Source organism: Erpetoichthys calabaricus, chromosome 9 (genome assembly GCF_900747795.2).
Source record: "Erpetoichthys calabaricus chromosome 9, fErpCal1.3, whole genome shotgun sequence".
Lineage (NCBI taxonomy): Eukaryota > Metazoa > Chordata > Cladistia > Polypteriformes > Polypteridae > Erpetoichthys > Erpetoichthys calabaricus.
The window spans coordinates 53,304,427-53,329,417 of NC_041402.2; positions in this window are offsets into that span (position 1 = coordinate 53,304,427).

Sequence of the window (24,991 nt, forward strand, 5' to 3'; positions counted from 1 at the left end):
TTCATAGACCTACAAAAGGTTGCCATTGATTTGAGGCAAGATTGCTTTTCTCATGTACAACTATACGTTGCATTCTTAACAGTAAGCTTGCACAGCTTGGTCATATTACAACTTGAGTGCTGAACTGACAACGTCGTATACAAACAGAACTATAACAATTGTAATAAACAAACAAAAAAAAAAGTGAAGAACCCTTGGATTTAATGAAAAGGCTTCTTCCTTGGCGAAGCAAGGAAAAAGGAAGACCTTTTATGGCGTTCGTTTATAAAACAGCGGAAAAGCTGTGTTAAGGCTGCTTCATAAAAAAACAGATCCTTAACAAATTGCTATTGGGATATTTTCCCTCAATTTAAAAAGCTTTTCTTCTTAATAAAAATTTAAAAGCAGTACTTCGCGGGGATTTAGATATAGACTTATATATATATATATATATATATATATATATTTATGTATATATAGATATAGATATATATATATATATATATATATATATATATATATATATATATATATATATATATATATATATAGATGTATATAGAGATATAGATATATATAGATATAGATATATATATATATATATATGTATGTATGTCTATATATATATATATATAAGCTTATAAGTACTGCCTTTCTTCTCTTTAAGAAAGGAAGATGTAATGATACTTGATTTAAACGATTGCATGTCTTGGTGGGTTTGCGTAGCTTATTGTCAATATCTTTACACCTGTTTTTAAGACTTATTGACTGAAACGGCTTTCACAAAAAAAGTTAGGGCTTTGCTACAGGATACACCCTCCACAAGTTAAGCAAGTAAAAATAAAAGTGTATATTTCTGTTTTATTTAAACCTTTTAAGTTTGTATGCATAGCCCCATTTGGCTGTTTTAGTTTTTTTTTTTTCTTCAGTAATATTTAATCTCCTTAAAGAAAAAGAACATATGCATTTTACTTTTTTTGTATCTCTTTAGTAATATTTTAGTGTAAAAGGATAACCAGTATTTAAACCATTTATGTTACTTTATAAATTTATTTTACACAATGTTGAAAAATTAATAAGAAAGCTACATATTTTGGCAGCTGCTGCTTTAATTTTCAATGAAATGAAAAAAGCTCTCCAAGAGAAAACCTCAATGAAGAAGAAACAGTTTGCACTATCTAAAAAGGAGAAACCCTCATTTATAAAGGTTTGCTGCAGATGACTTGACTGAAAATAAATTAATACTGTACTTCCTATGTGTATAATACATATTTATCTATTTGACTTATGCCTTTATTTCAGCAACTTGCAACATCTGAGGTTCAATTTGTTACATTACTTTTGTTTTTTGCAGCACAGGCAGGTGAAGTGACTTCCTCAGGGTCACACAGTGGTGTCAGTACCAGGATTTGAACTGACAAGCTCCAGGTTTGCTGAAATATTACTGAACAAAGAAAAAAAACGAAAACGGGCAAATAGGGCTATGCATACAGATGTCCATCCATCCATTATCCAACCCGGTATATCCTAAATAAAGGAGCCAATAAGTAGATATGTATATATACAGTATATATATATATATATATATATATATATATATATATATATATATATATATATATATATATATATATGTGTGAACGTATGTATGTATGTATATATGTATGTCTATATTTATATGTATATATATGTAGATATGTAAATTTGTATATGTATATATATATATGTATATGTGGATGTGTATATGTATATACAGTAATCCCTCCTCCATCGTGGGGGTTGCGTTCCAGAGCCACCCGCGAAATAAGAAAATCTGCGAAGTAGAAACCATATGTTTATATGGTTATTTTTATATTGTCATGCTTGGGTCACAGATTTGCGCAGAAACACAGGAGGTTGTAGAGAGACAGGAACGTTATTCAAACACTGCAAACAAACATTTGTCTCTTTTTCAAAAGTTTAAACTGTGCTCCATGACAAGACAGAGATGACAGTTCCGTCTCACAATTAAAAGAATGCAAACATATCTTCCTCTTCAAAGGAGTGTGCGTCAGGAGCAAAGCCTGTCAGAAAGAGATAGGAAAGCAAACAAATCAATAGGGCTGTTTGGCATTTAAGTATGCGAAGCACCACGGCACAAAGCTGTTGAAGACGGCAGCTCACACCCCCTCCGTCAGGAGCAGAGAAAGAGAGAGAGAGAGAGAGAGAGAGACAGAGTTTGTTTTTCAATCAAAAATCAATACGTGCCCTTCGAGCTTTTAAGTATGCGAAGCACCGTGCAGCATGTCGCTTCAGGAAGCAGCTGCACAGAAGGTAGCAAAGTGAAGATAATCTTTCAGCATTTTTAGACGAGAGTCCTTATCGTCTAGGTGTGCGAACAGCCCCCCTGCTCAATCCCCCTACGTCAGGATCAGAGAAAGTCAGTGCAAGAGAGAGAGAGAGAAAAGTAAGTTGGGTAGCTTCTCAGCCATCTGCCAATAGCGTCCCTTGTATGAAATCAACTGGGCAAACCAACTGAGGAAGCATGTACCAGAAATTAAAAGACCCATTGTCCGCAGAAATCCGCGAACCAGCAAAATATCCACGATATATATTTAAATATGCTTACATATAAAATCCGCGATGGAGTGAAGCCGCGAAAGGCGAAGCGCGATATAGCGAGGGATTACTGTATATGTATATGTAGATATGTGTATATGTAGATATGTATATATATGTATATATGTTTATGTTTATATATGTTTACATAACCTCTTTAACACACTACTTCTCCGCTGCGAAGCGCGGGTATTTTGCTAGTATATATATATATATATATATATATATATATATATATATATCTTTTTTTTTTTTGTGGACACTAGGGGACGCTGTTGCCCCATGAAACCCCACAGACAGATGTCCAGGACACACGTGTAAAAGCACCAAGAAGAATTTTTAATATTTTGTTCAATAAAGTGCACAAAGCACCACACACACACCACAATTCTCTAATATCAATAATCAATAATACTACAATAATAATCCTCCACTCCCAGCAGCTTCGTCACCCAACCTCCCAACTTCGGCTCTCCTTGCTGGGTCTCAAACTTTATTAGCTCCCCCTGGTAGCACCCACAGCATCCAACAGGGCTGAGAAAATGGACTCCATGTCCCATGATGCCCTGCGGGAATCCAGGGTACATTTACCGTCCAGGGGAGCTGCCACCTAGCGTCCTGGGGGAGGCAGTGTCCTGGAAAGGCTGCCCTTCTCCACTCTTCCCATCCTGGGACGTCCCGACCGGACTGAGCTGCCAGCCATCTATCACAATACAGTATATTATTATATATATATATATATACATATATATATATATATATATATATATATATATATATATATATATATATATATATATATATATGCACTGAATTACCTTCTGGAGCATCCTCTGTTCATTTTCGGCCCATGTCAAGCTAGCTCTTGAGCAGTTCTGGCTACACAAAATTGTAGGCCAGGTTAGTCCTGCACAATCCCCACACCACATCTTAGAGTGCTTGGCCTACTCCCATGATAATACTCCCACTAGATTCCAGATTCCACATTTATCCTGAAGTTCTATCAGATAATTCTTTGGGTTTGTGGTACAGAACATTTTAAAGACCGATTTCCTGAATGTGGTTATAGTCTCAAAAGAAGATTACACAGTTGAATCCAGCTCTCACTCTTTGTCCGTTATTTGTTTTACTAGAGCCTCTCAAATCAGGAGACCAAGGATTTTTGACAAGTACCTAGCTCTGTGCTAATGGTAAGAATAGCTTAGCAGTTTTGAAACAAGATTGTAAATCGTGTCTCTGATTTGATCTGTCAGGATTTTTTGAATTAGAGATATGGAGAAAACATGGATTCTTTCATTTGGAGTGTGCAGGAAGGTTACAAACGTGAACAAAAATTCCAGTCTAAATTAGTGCAAAATTCAAGTAGACCTGTGGCTCTGTAAAACTGAGGATCACATATACTTTTTTTTTCTAGCAAAAATATGGTTTGGAGACTTACACTTTAGTTTCTGAAAGTAACCTCCACAACCTTGATTTTGTGGACCAGCCTTATCGTGTTTTAATAGAGATCACATCCTGGATGAGTGTGTGTTTTTTTATTTTTTTCAGGATTCAGTCCTTTGCGTATGTTTTTGTATATTTTTGGGTGTTTCTTTTATTCTGTTAATGATTTTCATTATGACATCATGAGGAAGCACTACAGATAACAAAATTACTATGCTTATACTTGATAGCACTACTACCATTTTGTATATAATGGAACCGGCAAGCACTTTATGGGTCTGCTAGATTGTAATACTGTATAATGATTAAATTGACACTTTAATTTTTTGTCCAAAGAAACAGCTCGTTGTAAATTACATATTTATTTCTGGAGGCCTTAGTTTTTTATACTTCTTAGAATTTCAGTTTCCAGTTGAAAGTTTTAACACACTTTACAACATTCGGAACTACAAACAGAACTTTTTTGCAGTGTGCTTTGACATCTTATCCTTTCAACTGCTGATTATTTTTTTAAATCTCTTTGAATTTAGTTTTGTCAAGTTTGACTGGCTTGTATGGAAAGTTACTTCCTTTAAATAAATTCAATAAAATGTTAATTAAAAAAAATAAAATAAATCACTTTACTTCCTTATATACATTATTAATGAAGTTATTCCATTATAATGAATTACATGATGGTCTGTAGAGTTCAAGAGCTTTTGTACCCTCAGTATTCATAGTTATATAGAGTATTTTCTCTTAAAAATTTCAATGATAAATGAAAAAGGATTAATTTAATGCACTTGGATTTTATGTGCTAAATATTTCAGATAGCTTTAAAAACTTCAGTGAAATTAGCTGTCACCCTTCTGCTGAAAAATATGCAGAACGACTATGCTGTCTAACAACATCATCATTAGCAAGATTACACATTGTTTTGCACACCAGAATGAATAAACAACATGCACTATAGAAGCAACATGGTCTGACTATCAATTTGCAGATGGTTCTTAATTAGAAATGAACTGAAAAAAATATGGATGAAGTAGTTGCTGATGGATGACAAATTGGTCTCCACTAACTGCATCAGCAAAAATGCTTATTTCCTGAAATCAACATCATGTATTAAAGTACAGACAAGAAAATGAAGTTAAATTTTGATATAATTTATTCTGAAAGGTTAGCGCTCTGAATAATTTTCAAAAGTAATATAGTTAAAATAGAGTAAAAACTAACAATCAATAAAATACCAAACATCTTGTGATAACATACAGTATAAAAACCTCATGCTGAAAAATAAGAAAAATAAATTAAGATCTACACAAAGAAATATTAAATAATTTACAAATTCATCTTTTAATTTCTGAAACTAGTTCTTTCATCCATTTTCTTACTGCTATTTACTCAGGCTGGAATGCAGTGCTGGAGAACTTGAGACTATCCAAAAGGCAGGGCACACTTAAGTGTATACAGGACCAATCTGCAGACACCAGTTAACCTTACAATATGGAGAATGTGCAACGTTCATACAATGACTTGTTCCAGGGATACTATGTGTGTGTCACACACATGTTCATAGGAGGCAGCTTAAAGACTCAAACCAGGGGATGGCACTGTTGCCTTCTCTCTTCTGTGGTCAAAATCAATCATATTAATTAAAGAAAGAAACTTATCCTCTAATAAGACAAGTCGGATAGCCTTTAGTCAGTAATCAGGCATGAGAAAAGCTGTTCATTTGGTCAGAGAAACAAAGCATACAGGTTAATTTTATAAAGTATTGAATTTACATTTGATGTCTATCAATGCATACATTTATTGTTTACACCCAAATGATGTATGTAAAATTTAAGTTCTTTTTGATACATTCTGGTTCTTCTTATACTTTTTGGGTTGAGCCACCACCCTTCTATGTATATAACGACTGTCCATTCCAGTTGTTTACAGGACATCTGCTGATTTCTTAGTCATCTTTCAATACATGTTGTTGTTCAATTAACCTTTATCTGGTTTCTTGATTTGCCTGAACAGGTTTCTGACACGTATTAACCCTTTATGTTACTTCAGTAAGAAGAATGCTACATTTTAATATGTAAAGTGTATCAAAACACTTTGTCCTAATTGACTATGTGATCCCTAAGCTTAATCTTTCTTCCACACTTCCTCCCTCCCCAGAATGGAAGATTAACAGCCATTCCACTACTGATGTCACTTCCGTTTTCTGCCTTCCTAGACCCGCACCTTTCTGCTCTTTTTTTATTATCTAATAAAACCAAATATCTGGAATCAGTCGTGTTTTGGACTCGCATCTGAAAAGACATTAATGTGATTTCTCTCAAAAGAACTGTTTGTTCTTTTACAGTTAATACACATGAACACCAGGTGGTGCTCCAACACTTTATTATCTCTTTGTGGTTTCATTACAAATACACTTACAACTTGAGAATCCCTAATCTAAAATGGTCCAAAATCTAAAACTTTTTCAGTGCTGACACAAGTGGAAAATTCCTCAATAGGGGTCTGTTTTATAATACTTTGCTTGCAAATAAGCATGAAAATATGCATACGCCAAGAAACATTAAAATGTGGATGCCAAAAAAAAATCTGATGTTTAAAACCTGGCATACACATATTTCTATACAATTTATCTTTGCAAATCTTAATCATCTTGTAAATGTGTCCCACATGAAGCCTAGTGCATAGCATATCAATGACACCTGATTCAGGTGAAGTGACTTGCTCATTATCACACAGTATCAGATATGGGATTTGAACCTACAACATCAGGGTTTGTAGTCCAAAGCCTTAACCAGTACACTATATTGCCTGCATGGTACAGAAGCTAAAATAAGGAAGTGATAAAGCATTTATCCATATCCTTTAGACTTAGTACAAGGGACGTCCAAAAAGATTCCATACTTTTATTAAGAATTTCAAAAACAAATTACATCACTTTTCTACATAGTCACCTTCCTTTGTGATGCAATTTTCCCAGCGTTGTACCAACTTTTTAATGCCATCAGCAAAAAAATGTTTTTGGTTGAGTGCGTAGCCACTGATGCATCGCTGCTTTCACATCAGGGTTCTTTCTTCATTCCTCGTGGTCGTGGCTGTAGCTGGATGTCCTGAGAGCTCTGCATCCATCACAGTAGTATGGCCATTTTCAAACATTTCAATCCATTCATAGACTATTCTACGAGAGTGAACTTTATCTCCATACTGAGCACACATGCAGAGATGAATTTGTGCTCACGGCACACCTTCTGCCCACAAAAAGCGTATAACAGAACGTTGTTCCTCTTTGGTACAATTCATCAGTTTTGCAGCCATTTTCACCACAGGGTGACCACTCTTATAGTAAACTGCAAGGGTAGCCATTTTGCTGGACAGAACTAGTCACATGACACTCTCAGACACAACCAATTACAACTCCTCCCTCCTTCAAAGTTTCCAATGAAAATATAAAACTTTTTGAATGTCCCTCGTAAGTCTGGCAGATTGTGTGCAGTCTGTCATAAAATGTGCGCAAAGCAGAAAGTCTGTGCTGAAAGTATGCATTATATAGTGTTTTATACATGGTGTCCTACTTTACAGTGTGTGGGGTTACAGTAAATGTATGCTTAATGCAACAGAACACTTAAATATTTCATACAGAAAACATTTGTAAAGCACAAGACTACTATGTAAGCATACATACACACCACTACATGTCTTCTTCCCTAAACTATAACATAACATAATTATAAAGTGCATGGCTCTAAAAATGCCACACACTTTGTAATAAAAATGCAGTTTAGGAGTCGTGATTAGCAGCATGCATTTTCTTTGGGAAAATATGTGGTAGAGGTGCTTCAAAGCAACAAATGAGTGTGAAAAATGCAATCCTTTGCAACTGCAATTTCATTCATTCAAAATAACATTTTTCTTTTCAGTATTTAGTATTCAAGTGGTGTTTGGCTTAATCAGCTCTAGCTCACTTCAGCTGAGTGATTGCTAAAGTAACCAATGAAATTAAACACAGCAGGCTGCAAGCTCAAAATGTATTTTCTTTTTTGCTAAGATAAAGGTTATTTTCTGTGTTCAAGAGTGAAGCTGCGTTAAACCATATTTTCCTGAACTTCACGCCAAATTTTTGAGGCCAGAGTTTGTGCCGTCCTAATAGGACGAGTTGGATGTGGGATGAAACCAGGATAACATTTACAAATTTGCTTAATCAAATTCAGATTTGAAGGAAGCATCAGCATATTCTGGCAACATCTGGCACAAAGTAGAAATCACTCCTGGACAGGTACAAGTTTAATGCAAGCCTGCTCGCATGCACGTTCACATAGTGCCAATTTTCAAAAATAACAAATTAAATATACAAACCAAATAAAACGGACGTTTTATCTGCATGCAGACAACAACTACATGCAAACCCAGGGCGCTAGATTCATGAAGCAGCAGCACTAACCACTGTTGCCACTATGCAGAATTAGTTAAATCCTTGTTCTATTTGTAATACGATTTTAGTACTCTATCTCACTTTGTAATTATTTTTGTCATACTACAGCGTCTAATGCTAAGATCATTACTGATTACTGCTAATACTGAAAAACAATTTTCATCTATATGTGGAAAACCTAAAGATAATCCTCCAGTAGTTGTATTCAATTTTTTTGAGTGAATTGTGTGTATTTTTTCTTCAACTCAGATGAATTTTTAAATAATGGAAGTGGATAGCAGAATCATGTCAGTATCCAAATACAGACTTTGCTTGACCTTTTACATTGAACTATTTTTTAGCATCCACATGCAATATCTATTCTTCAGCTATGAAAACGAAGGTGTTTTGTTCACTGTGCAGAATACAAAGATACTAATTAATGTATTTACACTTTCCACTGGATTCTAGTTAGGTTTTGCCCTATTTAAAAACTGTTGATTTTCTATAAAAAAAAACTATAGTAGGAATGATAAATATGATTTGACTTAAATGAATTATTTGTTTTCATGACACTTTTTTTAACCCTTTTTTGTTTTTATTTGTTAATGATTCATGTTATCTTAAAGTGAATGGTCAATGGACAAAAATTGCTTTCAAGTTTCCAGTTGTTTGTCTGGACCCAATTGTCATATTATAGACTTAGAAAAGAGTGGAATCAGTGGGATTTTGCAAAGAAAAAGTGAAAAATGTTACTTTAATTATTACTTTAATTATCTTCAATGAAGACACCTTCCACATAATGTGAGTGTGGTGCTTCTGTACTTAAAATCATTCCTTAAAATAGACTTGACAATTAATGTAGCGTGTACTCTAAAATTATATCATCTCATACTAGTTTTGACAAAAATCAGATCTGATTCCAGGATTTGTATTGTTTAATGATGATAAATGGTGTTTACTTAGACATTCATGGATTTTACTGCCTACAATTTAGTAGTATTAAAATGATAAATTTGGATGCAACAGAAAAATTAATATGAAGATACAGGATGTGTGAATAGCAATGGAATAGATGATTTCATGTTTTTAATTCATTTTGTTGCCAAACTCTCATTAATATACAAAAATAAAGCATATAATACAGCATTCCTTGTGTAGCACAAATTTATATTTTTTTCAACAATACTTGATAACACATTTTATTACAAGAATGGCAAGTTTCCTTGTACTAAGGTTCTTTCACTTGGAAAACATGCCTACTGTGTATTTTGTTGTGAGATAGCTCAGACTAATGATTTTGCTTATACAGTCACAATCTCCATTCAAACTTTTTACCTAAATCTGCATCGGCTGCTCTAGGGGAAATGTCTTGAAAGAGGTTTTGACATCTTTAATAATAATGGCTTTACAAGGTGAGCCGTTATGTTGACATTCCAACATGTTTCTGCCATCAAACAGATTAAATTAAACTGATTTAGGGCTATTTGAACAAGCTGCATCTGAAAAAAATATGTTCTAAAAATTGACAGTTTAAAATATTGGGGTTTGCATGTGGCTATTAGTTTTGAATGAATCTCAGGCACAGAACAACTGTTCCTAGAAGATTTTTTTTACAAAATTTAATGGTGCTCGGTTTAGATGTCAGTTCTTGGGAACCTTAGGGAACACACAAGCAAAGGCATTTGTTTGAAACCAGAGCACCAATCAACTTTTTTTTTCACAGATTTCTTTGCTATGGTATATTGCATGGTACAAGAATGGCAAGTTTCATTTACAATAATTCTGTTACTAAGAAAATGTACTTTGTGCACACTATCTCAATTAAGTCTCATGTGGTGAAGTCTGGCAGACTTCTTTTTCTTTTAGAATGCAACATTCCTCAAAATAAGCTTCACAGTATATAGTTAATACTATATGCCAGCAAAGTTTTAGATCAATTGACTTGTGCTTTAAGAAAAGAAAACTAGGTTACAGAACAAGATCAAGACTGGTGCTCCCAAAGGTTTTCTCTAGGCAGAATGGATTTTTATCCCTTCAAGGCAAGTCATCAGCAGTCCTAAAGTACCATAAGGAGAAATCTATCCTGTGAACAGCATTGCAGCGGCTAATGTCAAAGCCTTACTAGCAAACTGATATTTGTATAAACTGGAATGTGTTTGTCTCTCTGTTCTGTTTACATTCTCACTCCATTTTGTACACAGGAATGTCACTAACTACCCGACTTAGACAGACAGATATACAATATACTGTGATAGCCTGTATCACAGGACTTAGTTTGTTAAGTATTATAACTAATTGTAGCCTCTTTTCTTTTTATAATTAGTTATAGGTTCACTTATCTTGAGCATATGAGGCAGTGGTGAAAAAGGCTCCAATGGGTGGACAGCAACACGAAGTTGCACTTTGGATAGAGATACAGTTGTGCGGGTTCTGGGAGTCCTATCAAGCCCCACATACCTCAAGTGCCAACACTTTATTGTAACTCTGTGGCTGCCATGGAAAGGACCTCCACTTAGTCTACGTGAACTGAGGACAGAGAGAGAGACCACATAAGCCAGTAGTGCGGAGAGCCATACAAAAGTCAAAATACTGAGGAAAAGTTCAGGACAAGTTACACAGGTGATAGAGATGTGTGTCCATGTGCATGCTTGCGAATGAAAGCACAAAGTTACATTGAACATCCAACTGTAGGAAAGGGTAATACAAGGTGGACATTGCAACATCTTTTTAGATTGGTTGTAATGGGTAGTAGCATAAAGAAACTGGCCGGGTAAGCAGTGCCTTGCACATGAAACTGAAGGAGAGCCAGAAGGGGTCATCTTTTGACAGTCTGGCAATAAAAGAGCAGAGCTGCAGAGTGAGTGTGTTGAAGTATATGTTATAGCTATGCTTATGTTTTTTCTCACTGTTTGAATTTCATTGTTGTTTTTTCATCCTCTTTTTATTTTTTGTATCGTTGGAAGGAGGAAGAAGAGTTTGGTTGTTTTTCTTCTTTTTCTTTTTCTGCACCATTTGAGTTTGCACCACTGTGTATAATGTACAGCATCATTAACACTCATTTTTGTTATTTGTAAATATATATTTTATGTCATTGTGATGATATTTGTTTGCATTTGAATGCATGGCACTGGAATATTTTCCTGGAATGAAATAAAGTATTGTGTTTTAAAAACATTTGGTCTGTGTCTCAGTTTCCTCCCCCACTGATCTGCTGGGCTGTGACTCCAGATATCCAGAGTCTGATTGAGTGTAAGGGTGCCAATACATGGCATCACATAAATACAGTAAGTACAACCTTCCTCCAGAAAATGGTAAATGCCTTGGTGGTTCATAAATACCCCAAGGAATTGTTCTGGATAGACAATCCCCCTTTATATACTGTAGCAGATAGAGGCGTGGTCCACCTCTTGAACCCTCAGGTACCACTCTGAACACCAGGTGAAAGTATAATCACTGTTTATTTTACTATTACACAGTGCACCAAGCACCCTCCACTCCACACTATTCATAAACAATAAATCACCAATAAACAATACTCTTTCCTCCTCGCCCAGACACTTCGCCTTCCTACCTCCCAGCTCAGTTCAGTGTCTGGGCTTTCCCATCGTCCTTTTATACACCCTGACCCGGAGGTGTTCCTGCCCAATCAGTCCACAGTTCCTTATCCCTTCTGGGTCAGGGTAAACAGTCCTTTTCTTCAACCCGGGAGCACGTCATTCCTTCCTGTCACGTGACCGTGACGTACTCCCGGGTTATAGGGGACATAAGAGTCCACGAGCCCCCCTACAGCGACTCCCGGTGGCCCCCAGGGTATCCAGCAGGGCTGTGTATACAAACTACAAAGTCCATGAGGCCCTGCTGGAACTCGGGGCACGATTGTGCTGTCCGGAGGGCTCCTCCTGGAGGCCTGGGGGTGGCGACCGGAGTCTGTAGCCGGTCGTCCATCACAATACATAATGGTCTCCTGGCCATGAAAGGCACCAGCACTACCTTGACAACTAACTATATATGTGTGTATATCTACATATATGTGTGTATATCTATATGTGTGTGTGTATATATATATATATATATATATATATATATATATATATATATACAGTATATATATATATATCCTTGCCCGGCCGAGACACTTCTATGCTGGAAGGATCAGGGGAGGGGGTGTTTCCAGAGCAGTACCTCCCCCAGAATGCTAGATGGCAGCCCCCCTGGGTTGCAGTGGTGCCTCGGACTCCCACGGGGCACCATGGGACTTGGAGTTGGATGCAGCCCTGTTGGGATCTGTGAGCATCGCCAGGGTGTGCTGCAGTAGCTGCTGAACCCTTATGGGCAGTTCTTCCACCACCTTATAAAAGGTGCCAGCTGACACTACTCGGGGAGCCAGAGTCAGGAGGAGGGAGATGAAGCTTTCTGGGAGGAGTGGAGGAGAAAAGAGAAAGAGAAGAAAAGAAAAGAATTGTGTTGTGCCTGTGTGCTTGGGGACTGTGTTATACATGTGGGGAATGGGGAAGACATTTCTCACAAGAGAAAAAAATAAAAATAAAAACACTTGTGTGCCTTAACTTGTGTTCCACACCTGTCTGTGTCGGGTTGGGGAGGTGGTGCCCAGCATGTGGTGCACAATATATATATAGTATATGAATGATATGCAGACAAAATATTACACTTTGCTAGCAATCATCCAATCACTCATCATTGCATAAACAGAGCTGTGTTAAGACACAATTCAGAAGAGTTCACACCCATTGTAATACCAAGGAGACTATAAAGAATGAAAGACACTATCTTTTCCAAATGTTCACATCAAACGCTACCCAGAGACTCATCAAACAATACATACATAGTAGGCGCCAGAGACCACGCCAACAATCACCTCTAACATGACCCCCCATCCCATCTGGTACACAATTCCTTATCATCACGGGGTATCAGAAGGTATCGCATGTATCCTGTCCAGATCAAAATAAAGGTAGCACACAGGCCTACAAATACTCTGCACACAGTCCTTTTTAGTGCTAAAAGCAGGAAATCAGCAGCAGAGACACAGAACACGCTAATGGGATCTCCATTATCAGGGCTCTTAGCTGAACTAGTTATGCAATGATTTGAAAGTGCGGCCCTAACTCTGTTCAGACTTAAACTCTGGATATGCTACATTAATGACACATTCGTCATATTAAAAAGTAACCAGCTGTACAAAGCTTTTTCAAAACCTGGAAGTATCTATAATAGTTTAGAATAAGCATTTAAATTAAGGAAGCAGGTTCTCTCCCCTCTTTTACTCCATTTATCTTTATTCATTTATTAATTTATCTATTTACTTATTTTTACTAGCTTAAAGTTTTACTCTGCCTAGCGCTCTTTTTCAGGGGTGGGGGTTGATTTGTTTAAAACTTATTTTTGTAAAACATGATTTATTTGTATGGAATGTTATTTGATTTTCATAAAATCAATAAAATAAAAAAATAAAAAACAAATAAAAAAATAAAAAGTAACCAGCTGAATACAATACAATACAATTTATTTTTGTATAGCCGAAAATCACACCAGAAGTGCCACAATGGGCTTTAACAGGCCCTACCTCTTGACAGCCCCCCAGCCTTGACTCTCTAAGAAGACAAGGAAAAACTCTCAAAAAAAACCCTTGTAGGGAAAAAAATGGAAGAAACCTTGGGAAAGGCAGTTCAAAGAGAGACCACTTTCCAGGTAGGTTGGGCGTGCAGTGGGTGTCAAAAAGAAGGGGGTCAATACAATACAATACAATACACAGAACAGAACAAATCCTCAATACAGTATAAAAACAAAAATTTTACAAGTACGGAGCAGAATTTAACAGTAGATGATATCACATAATATGAGCCATCAAGCTGCCTCCCCCATTTGGCCATTCCACAGCTGAAACAGCTCTGGGCCAGCCAATCCAATGAAAGGACCCCTCTACCCCACGATTCCTGTGATCCTCCATCAGGGATGACTTTACCTTAGACAGGCAAAACAACTTGGCAGGTGGGCTGTGGCACCAAGTGCCACATTTGAGTACCGAGAAAAGAAACAGAATAGGTGAGGGTTAGTAACAAATTATAACTATCCTGTTACTTATGTTTTAGTGCTAATGACTAACAACAGAGATGCAGTCTGTAGAGTTAATCAGCAGCTCTAGTCAGGATATGCTAAAATGAAGTAGTGAGTCTTCGGCCGGGATTTAACAGCTGAGAGCGAAGGGGTATCTCTTATAGTAGCAGGCATACCATGCTGCAGTTTTGGGGCCCTGTAACTAAAAGCTCGACCTCCCACTGTTATTTTATTAATCCTTGGAATCATATATCTGAATGTCATTTACAACCCGTGTTAGTGCCGTTTCTGTATTATGACCAGTGCGGAAACCAGACTGGAATATCTCAAATAAATTGTAATGAGTAAGGTGTGACTGGAGCTGATTGACGCCTGCGTTTTCTAGTATTTTAGAGAGAAAGGGATAAATTTGAAATAGGTCTATAATTATTAAGTATGTGTGGGTCTAGGTCTGACTTTTTAAGTAATGGTTTAATGACTGACACTTTTAGTGCATCAGGTACTGTGCCATGCAATAATGAACTATTGATAATGTTTAGAATAGGCACTGCAAGAACATCCATTGAACTTTTTACTAGTTTTGTTGGCACTGGATCTAGGGAACAAGTAGTGGGTTTCATTTTAGAAATTAAAGTTAAGACTTCCTGCTCAGTTACAGGATTAAAATTACTAAAGTGCTGAGTGCAATGTGAGGCAGTGTCTGCTAAGCTAGTATACAGTTTGTACTGTGATGCTGAGAGCTGGGATCTTATATTTTAATTTTCTCATTGAAGAAGTTCATAAAGTCTGTGCTGCCAATATCCGTTGGTATTTTGCACTGTAGATCTGAATTCCCATTTGTTAATTTGGCAACTGTTTTAAACAGTACCTGACGATTTTTATTATTGCTATCTATTATTGTAGAATAGTATTCTGAGTGAGCTTTAAAGAGAGTTTTTTTTATATTTTTTAACACTCTCTGTCCATGCAATTTGAAAGACATGTACCTTTGTTGTTCTCCATCAGTGCTCCAGTTTTTGACACTCTAATTTAAGAGCTTGAGTGTTTTCATTAAACCAGGGAGAGTTTCTATGTGCTTTGATCACTTTTAAGGGGAGCCACTGTGTACAGAGCATCTCTCAAGGTCACATTATAATGTGATGTTAGCTGATCTAAATTGTTTTCCATGTTTACATTTGATGTTAACTGATCTAAATGGTTTTCCACAATTACACTCGACTTACTCAAAGTATCTATAAATTTTGAAGCAGAATTACAATCTAGATGTCGCACTGTCATTGTTTTAATCTGTGAGTGCGTTGGCAAGGGCAGGACTAAATCAAATGTAATTAAGTAGTGATCGGAAACAACTTCATTTCATGGAGTAATATTTAAATATTGAATTTCAACTTTGTAAGTTATAATTAAATCTAATGTGTTGTTATGATTATGAGTTGGACCTTTGACAATCTGACAAAATCTTACTGAATTTAACAAATAAGTAAAACATTTGCTAAAAGTGCCAGTTTCCACATCAATATGTACATTAAAATCCCCCATCAATATTACATGATCATAATTTATAGCCAAATCAGAAAAAAGGTTGCTAAATTCAGTCATAAACAATGAATATGGTCCTGGTGGTCTGTAGACTACCACTATAATTGTGTTGGAATCTGTTTTCATATTTAAAATAAATGCCTCAAAGGATGTAAAGTCACCTACATTTTTAGATGTGATTTTCATTTTGTTACAATGAATTATTCCAAGGCCTCCTCCTCGACCAGAATCTCTAGACTTATGAAGGAACGAGTATCCATCTGGTGACACCTCAGCTGGGGGAACAGTGCCACATTTATTAAGCCAGGTTTCAGTGAGAAGACACAGATCAGATTTTGTGCTTAATATAATATCATTTACCAAAACAGCTTTACTGCCATGAGAGCGAATATTCAATAAGCAGCATTTAAAACATGCTTCTTTCTGAACTGGTGATATATTTTTTGTTTTAATTTGAAGTAAATTTCTATTACAGATGCCCCTGGTGGAGGGTCTGGTTTTATCCCTTAGTCTAATTATACACCTTATTTTTTGGTTATCAAGTAATTTAAGGTTTGCATCAAGACTAAATTTACTGGATGCCCCACAACAGGAATTATGGGTAACAGCTTCAGGATAGTAACAGGTGGGATAAACAACAGCCTGTGATTTAAGACTGTGGCCTGGATGGTGCTCTAATCAGTCAGCCAGGCAGTTTTGATACCATATTTTGGGATAATACATAAGATCCCCTCCAGTTAGGATGAAGATCATCTCTTTTGAAAAATCCAGGCCTTTCCCAAAGATCATCCCAATTGTTCACAAATGCTATGCTTTTATTTGCACACCAAGTTTCTAGCCAGCAGTGAATTAATTCTACAGCCACATCAAGTCAGTATTCCCCATAATCCAATACACAATGGAAAAAGAAATGAAGGGATGTATCAATTTCCTTGACATTTCCACTGAAAGAGGTAACCATTCTGGATTAATTTCAAATGTTTATCGCAAGGAATGTTGTGCAGACAAAATACTACACTTTTCCAGCTAGCAAACACTTTGCAAACTGTCTTTTCAATGCCAAAAGCAAAAACCAACCACAGAGACAAGAAATGCAGCGAACAGCATTCCATGCAATGCATGCCCAGCGGTATACATGGGATAAACATCTAAAACACTCACAACATGTATAGAGGAACCATTAGAAGGAAAGACCCATGGTCTCTGATTTACACACATACAAGTTCCACCAAACACATGTTTAACTGGGGCACTGTGAAAGTAAAATTTAGGGCGAATATTAAGAGTGGCAAAGAGATGGCTGATTCTTGGCTGTTTAATGAAAATGCCATTAACAAACTCTTGGACTTGAACCCAGCATATGCAGTCTTAAAAAGAAGAACATCCAAGTAATAAAAAATACTTTATGACCAACAACTTCTAAACCCCACCTTTATCCTTCACTTGCTATATACTGCCTTTGATTCCTCTATGTCTAATCATTTTCCTCTGATGACCATATCTGGTAGGTTGGTGAAAGCTCCGGAATAGAAAAATATTTTAAGATATGAGAAAGAGAGAAACAGAGAGAGGGAGATTAAATAGACCTCCACAGTAATTACCCTGTTTAATGAGAATGTCAAATTAGGAAAAAAAGGAAAGAACAATTGATGCCATTAACAGAAAAGTAAAGGTTGAATGACACTGGCTTTCACCACTTCTGCAGACGAGCTCCATCACTCTTATTTGCAGGTTTATCAATAAATGCCAACTTCTGGTTCTGTGCTTGCTTATAGGAGTGGGCCTATAGGAACTGCAGAGGAAATGACATTACTAATTCTCTGGGTGGTGGTCTTCAGGTCTATAAGTGAAAAGTGAGAAGATGTTAACAGCAATGTCTGCCCATATGTTGTAGAGTCAGTACTCACCTTATTAGAGTCTTAAATGATTCCCCTAAGCGCGTGTCTGACAATATACATTTTGTATAAAGGGGTATTTTACTGAATTTTACTGCTTCTATAAATAATAATTTGCCTTAAAGAGATTATTAATATTTTTGTCAAGGAAAAATAAACAAATGTGGCTTTTCCAAAGCAGTCTGAGCTTAAATCAGCAATAAAAAGCATTATAGTGATTTATTTTACTAGGTGATTGTGAAACAATTTCATTTGTGAAAAAAAACTTTAAAAACAGGACCATGAAATGGCTCTTTCTTTGCTAAGACATAACTGTTTCACCAGTTTATTACGTTTGCCAATTATACTATTTAACTAGAAATTAGTCTGGGCCATGTGGGTTAATTGGGAGCAGATGTGGTCCTGTTTGCATAACTAGCTTGAGAAACTTTAGGCCAGATTATATTTTTGTTAGATGGCAGGTCACACTTGGTCTTTTCATTTTTTTCAGTTGTAAAAAGTTCCTAGATAGCAGGAGCACTCAGTTCCAGCCCTGGTGCTGAGCTAAGCCTGCTAGATTTCACTGTACTAATTCCATAGTCAAGTCTTAGTTTGTGACTTTCTTCGGATTCCAGGTATAATTAACTACCCATACCAGTTTCTGCCATCCCTTAAGAGTAAATCTTCCACTATATCAGAGAAATTGCAAATTGTTGATAAAACGTTAAGGATGCTCATTGGATTGATTGGGCAAAACTGTTACAGATGTACAGTATGTCACTTGCTTTTTTAAAGCCTTTTATAAAAATGTCAAAACAATGATAAACATCTGTATCTGTGTAACAAAACATAGCACAACAATAGTGTGTATATTGCTAATTTATTTAATCTCACATCCTCACACAAAACAAATAGAGAGCAACACCATTTACATTAAAAAAACAGGGTTTAGCCTCTAGTAAACAGACTACAGAAATAAAGTAAGAAGTTAGTTAAGCATATAAAAGATGGCAAAAAGATTAAGAAACTGGTTGCACTGTAAGCCTGGACCCATCTTGGCACACTGACAACCCCTGCTAACAAAGATTCTAATGAGCTATTTCTCCTATAAGTATATTTCCTTTAAATGGCTACAAGAAAGGAATCTTCATTGGGTGGTACACCAGTCCCTTGCAAGGCACACTCACACACCCTCGTAGAAAATAACAAATTTTAGAAATATCAATTAGCATAAAACAAAATGTATCAAGGAAAAGAATTTACAAAGTTCCCTTTTTGATTCACTACTGTTTCAGTTTATTAGAATATCACTCAGTTATATTTCAGTCATACAGGTCAGGTCAGTTTGGGGAGCATGCACTAGTACAGCGTGATGCTGCACCCACCACACAACGAAATAGCTCGGCATCCTGGTTGGCAACCTCCCAGGTAGACACGTGATCCAGTCCCACCCTCTGGAAATTACCCTGTACTGCCACAGCCAGGTGTTAACGTGGGTGTCCTCTTGGCCTGGTCCAACCTCTTGAGTCCTCAACAATGAGGATCCTGCAAACCGGGTCACAGCCACATTGTGCTCCCTCACAATGTAGGTAATGTGCCTCATTCGAGACTCCATGAACAACCACTCATTCAACACAAAGTTAAGCCAGCGGTACCCAAGTATTCTCCAAAGAGACACAACACCAAAGGAGTCCAGTCTTTGTCTCAGGTCACTGGATACCATCCATGTCTCAAAACCATATAGCAAGACAGGAAGCACCAGAACTCTAAAGACTTGACCTTCATTCTTTTGCATAGATATCGGGAGCACCACACACCCCTTTCCAGTGACCTCATCACTCCCCATGTTCTCCCAATCTGTCTACTGACTTCATAGGAAAAGTCACCAGAGACATGAATGTCACTGCTGAGGTAAGTAAACCTTTCGACAAGGTCAACACTCTCTCTGCAGACAGACACACTGCTGATGGCTGTGCCTAAGAGGTCATTAAAGGTCTGGATCTTGGTTTTTATTCAGGACACTTGCAAGCCCAGACACTCAGACTCCTTGCTCAGTCTCTTGAGAGCCCCGATCAGAGTATCCATTGACTCCATGAAGATCACAGCATCACCAACAGATGCACCACGGCCGCTGGACTCCATGACCTTGCCCAACACCCAGTCCATGCAAACATTAAACAGAGTAGGAGCAAGAACACACCCCTGACCAACCACAGAATCAACAGGGAAAAACGCAGAGGTTCTGCCTCCACTCTGCACAGCACTCACAGTAACAGTGTACATGCTGCCCATTATATCCAGCAGTCTTGAGGGTATCCTGCGAAGTCTCAAGATGTCCCACAGGGCAGCTTGATTAACTGAGTGGAAAACTTTATGAAAATCACCAAAAGATGCAAAGAAACTCTGCTGATATTCGCGTTTGCACTCCATGAGAACCCTCAGAGCCAGAATGTGGTTGATGGTAGACTTCTTAGGCGTAAAACCAGACTGCTCTGGTCACTGGTTGGTGAGCAAGTGATCATGGATCCTATTGAGGATGACCCTAGCAAGTACCTTACCCAGCACCGAGAGCAGTGTTATCCCCCTGTAGTTGCCACAATCCAGGTGATCATCCTTCCCTTTCCAGATAGAGATGACAAGTCCAGTTTTCCAGTCAGTTGGGAAGACGCTAGTCTCCCAAATGGAAGCAAAGATTGATTGCAATGCCAGGAAGACAGCCTTACCAGCCTGGAGAAGTTCACCTAGGATGCCACAGATCCTTGCATCCTTCCCTATTCTCAGCTCGTTCACCACCTGTGCAATCTCAGGGAGATTGAGTGGTTCACAGCTAATTGGAGGGTCAGCCTCAATAACCATGGACCCAGAGATATCCAACGTCCTAGCCGGAGGATTAGCTTTGAACAACTGCTCAAAGTAGCCAGCCTAGTGGGTCACAACTGCAGTGTCATCCGTAAGGACCATTCCATCAGCCATCCTGACTGTGACTCTCTGAGGAACAGATTTGGATGTGCGTAATGCTTCGATTCCTCTGTAAGCAGGATGTGGGTCACTAGAACATAGATGGTGTGCCACTTACTCACAGAATCCTTTAGCAAACGCCTCCTTATCTGCCCTTAGAGCCCTTGTAGCTGTCCTTCTCAGTTCCCGGTACAGACCTGAGTTGCCATCAAGCTGTGCACTGTGACTCCTCTCGATGATATACAGAGTGCCCAGTCATACCATATATCAAAATTAAGAAGATATTCAACTACCTGCATTCAGGTAGTTTGCTGCATTCTTCTTAATTATATTTAATATAACAAATGAACAATAGCACGCTGGTTTCCCAGTCCAGGCTTTACCTCAGACCAAGTACTGTCAAGTCCATGCCACAACCCTGAATTGTTTTAACAGATTCAAAAATCAAAGAATGGATAAACGGATTGACAGCTGCAGTAGAATTCAGTTGCAATCTATCTACTATATAATAAAACACTTAGGTCTGCGTGTTTAATTCCTCAGAGAAATCTGGTTGGTCAGGTTAGTTTTGGTGATGTGACAAAAGAGGAAGTGTGAATGTGACACCTGAAAGAGTTGCCTCTAAAGACAGAAAGTATAAAATTAGGCAGGAGGTGAGAAACTTGCCTCAAAAATAATGGCAAACTCTGAGAAGCAGGCTTTATGGGAACATGCTCAGTGAAGATAGGTTCAGACACATGCGAAAACAGAGGAAAAGCACTGAAACTATACGTAGGGCAACTGGTAGTAAATATTTTTTACATTATTTTATTATCTGTCTTTGAAAGGTACCATGGCTAGTATATTAATACTAATCTATATTATTATGTTGAGTAAAATCTAGAATAACTCACAAGTGAAAGGTCAAAATATTTAAATATTCCCTCCTGTTTCAAGGATTTACTTCATTTTATTTTTCATGCAACAGTATATAATGTTTTTAAGCACATCACGGGTGTTCCATAATAACTTAGTATCCAAATAATTATGATAAATAGTTTGCATATTTGATTACCATTCAATTTAGTAGCACAACTGTCTAATATGTAAAAGTGTTGAGATTTTTTTAACAGAGCATTTTGTAACTTGGAAAAACTTATAAGGTAGCATTTATGCAATAACCTCTATTACCATCTGGCTCTGAACTGCTCACTTCACCATTCATCAGTTTCATTGCCATGCCTTACCAGACACAACTGAGCAATTCATCATAGTCTGTGTAAAAAGCTGTGGGACTAGAGATGAAAGAATGCAACGGTCTAAAGATAGAGACAATTAATGTAAATATTTGTCCCACAGGATGTTTTTGCCTTAAGGGAACTTTCTGTGCAAACAGTGTAAGTGATTTATTAATTACATTAATTGCAGGACTTTACAGATGAAGGAGACAACTGGTTATATGAGGTCATTTTAAGGAGGCAGCTATCTTTAAACTAAAAGAAGATAATGTAGTAAGTATTTAATTTTAACAAACATGGACAAGTATGTATAATCTAAAGCAAACATTTCATTATAAGATTTATAAACATATTTTTATCTTTTAATACTAACCCTAATTTAAGTATTTCACATAATTGAACAAAATATTGTACTAGTTATAGTCACACCCTTATTGTTATTCATAGAAACATCCTCTCTTCTTACTGCTCATGAACTGGATGACTTGTAAAACTACTGTGAATCATTTATAATTAGTTTTTTCTTTTACTTTTTGGTGAATTCTTATTAACCTTCACTCTGAATCCCTAGAAAGATAAGTATTACAGATCCTCATGTTGCAAAAACTAACACTTGCATCAGAAGAATACATACTTTTTTTACTAACCAGATTTCCTACTTTAACAACCATCAGCCCATCGCGTTAACTTCTGCGGTGATGAAGTGTCTAGAAAAACTGGTTATGATCCACAAAATTCCTGCTACCCTAGTTTCACTACAGTTTGCTTCCGGAACACTGCTTTGAGATATCTGAAAAGGAGAAGCACCCATGTCAGAATGCTGTTCATCAATTATGACTCTGCCTTTAACACCATTGTGCTGTCCAGCTTGGTGCTGATGCTCAGAGACATTAGTCTGAGCAGTTCCATCAGTGGCTGGGTGTTTGACTTGTTGAATAATAGGCCCCAGTCAGTTAGGATGTTCACCAACATTGTGTTGTGCAAGGCTGCTGCCTTAGCCCATTGCTGTAGAGCCTATTCACCTATGACTGTAGCAAAACATGAGGTCAACAGTATAATCAACTTTGTGGATGACACTATCGTGATCGGCCTCATCTGTGGGAGGGAGGGAGGTAAAAGAACTTACTATATGGTGCCATGACAACAACCTCTCCCTGTGGACAAAGCAAAGAAGGTCATTGTTGAGCTCAGATAGAACAAAGGTATTCACTTTCCACTTCATATCATTGACGTTTCCTGGGTGTCCAGATCACTGACTGCCTTTCTGTCAGTACCACCTGTATCCTCAAAAAGGCTCAGCGAAGGCTACTTTACCTGAAGAGACTAAAGAGTTTTCAGGTAGAAATCAAAATACTGGTGAACTGCTACAGCTGTTGAAAGGATCCCAGTCAGATGCATCATGGTGTGGTTTGGTAAGCTGAATTGCCAGGTTCACTTGATCCTTCAAAGGACTGTCCATACCCCTTCTAAATTAATTGGGACTGACCTTCCACAGCTTCATACCATCAACTCCACCAGATGTCCAAGGAGGGCTGAATCCATCATTTCTGATGCCGAGCCATCCAGCTCATCCCCTTTTTTTCACTTCTCCCTTCTGGTAAACACTACCAGAACCTCACCACACATTTCACCCGCTTTAGTGACAGCTTCTTCCACCAAACCATTAGTTCATGAAACTCTTGGTAATCTGATTTTTCCTGCTCTGTACTGTACCCACCTGCTGGTTTATGTATAATTCAACTGTAAGTTACATCTGTACTGCCATCTGCACTTTTATTTTTTCCACTACTGATTAATACAGTTGATATATTTGTACAGTTCTGCTTTGCACTTGTGTACATCAGAACATTCTTCTGCTATTCTAATTTATTGTATTGTATTTATTTATAAAGACATTTCCTTATTAGCTGTATATACTTCCCTGCACCCCATGACCCCAGCAGTAGTACAAGAATTTCACTATGCTCTCACAGTATATATAACATAAAGATCTAATCTAATGTAATATAAATTCCTGTAAATGTCTGGGTATTGTAAGTTAACAGAAAACGAGATACACCAATTCCTGATGTCCCTGACAGAAACGGCTGCCAGACAGCACACAATCTATGTAAAGTGAAGAGGACCAGAAAGCAGTACTAAAGATAGCAACTCTCTTTATTTCAGTTAACATTGTCATGTCTGGGCTGCTGAGTTACACAAAAGACAAGCTGGAGAGGACTGAGAAAATAGATTTTTTTATTTTGGCACTTTCTGGAACAGCACTCAAGCTTTATTCAATAATGGAGCCTTAATTCAAACACATAGCAAAGCAGATAACTTCTTAGTTCTCTCTGTTACAGCAACTCCAGTTCTTGAGTTTAAAAGAACTCGTAGGTGTCTTCTTTGAGAGGACTCGACTGTAGAGAGGAAGGCACAGCAGAGGCTAAGACTGTGTCAGAGGCAGCCTACACAGGACAACAAGTGAGTGAACTGGCTTTAAAGACTCATTGTGATATCTGATGAGTGCTTTATGTGCAGTATGGCCACAGCTGGACTGACAATTGCCATTGTGAGCATGTGTTTCTTTTGCATTAAAATGCCGTATAGAAGTGTTCTTCAGCCTGAGGGTGTATTTCATTTGCATTAGAGTGCTGTCTGAAAGAATGTTCTCCATGTGCCTAATGCTAGGGGAATGAAAACATGGATGCCCTAAAGAAGCTCAAATGAACATGGAGAAAACATTTGAACTTCATACACAGTATTACCAGGATTGGAGCCAAAGAACAATGCCAGCCATCAACATAGAAAATAAAGAAAAACATATGTTCTATTACTGCAATTTTTCTACTTTGATATCAAATAATAAGTTTACAAAGCATGGTAGAAAACATTGACTTTTCAAAGTAATCCGATCTTCTGAACAG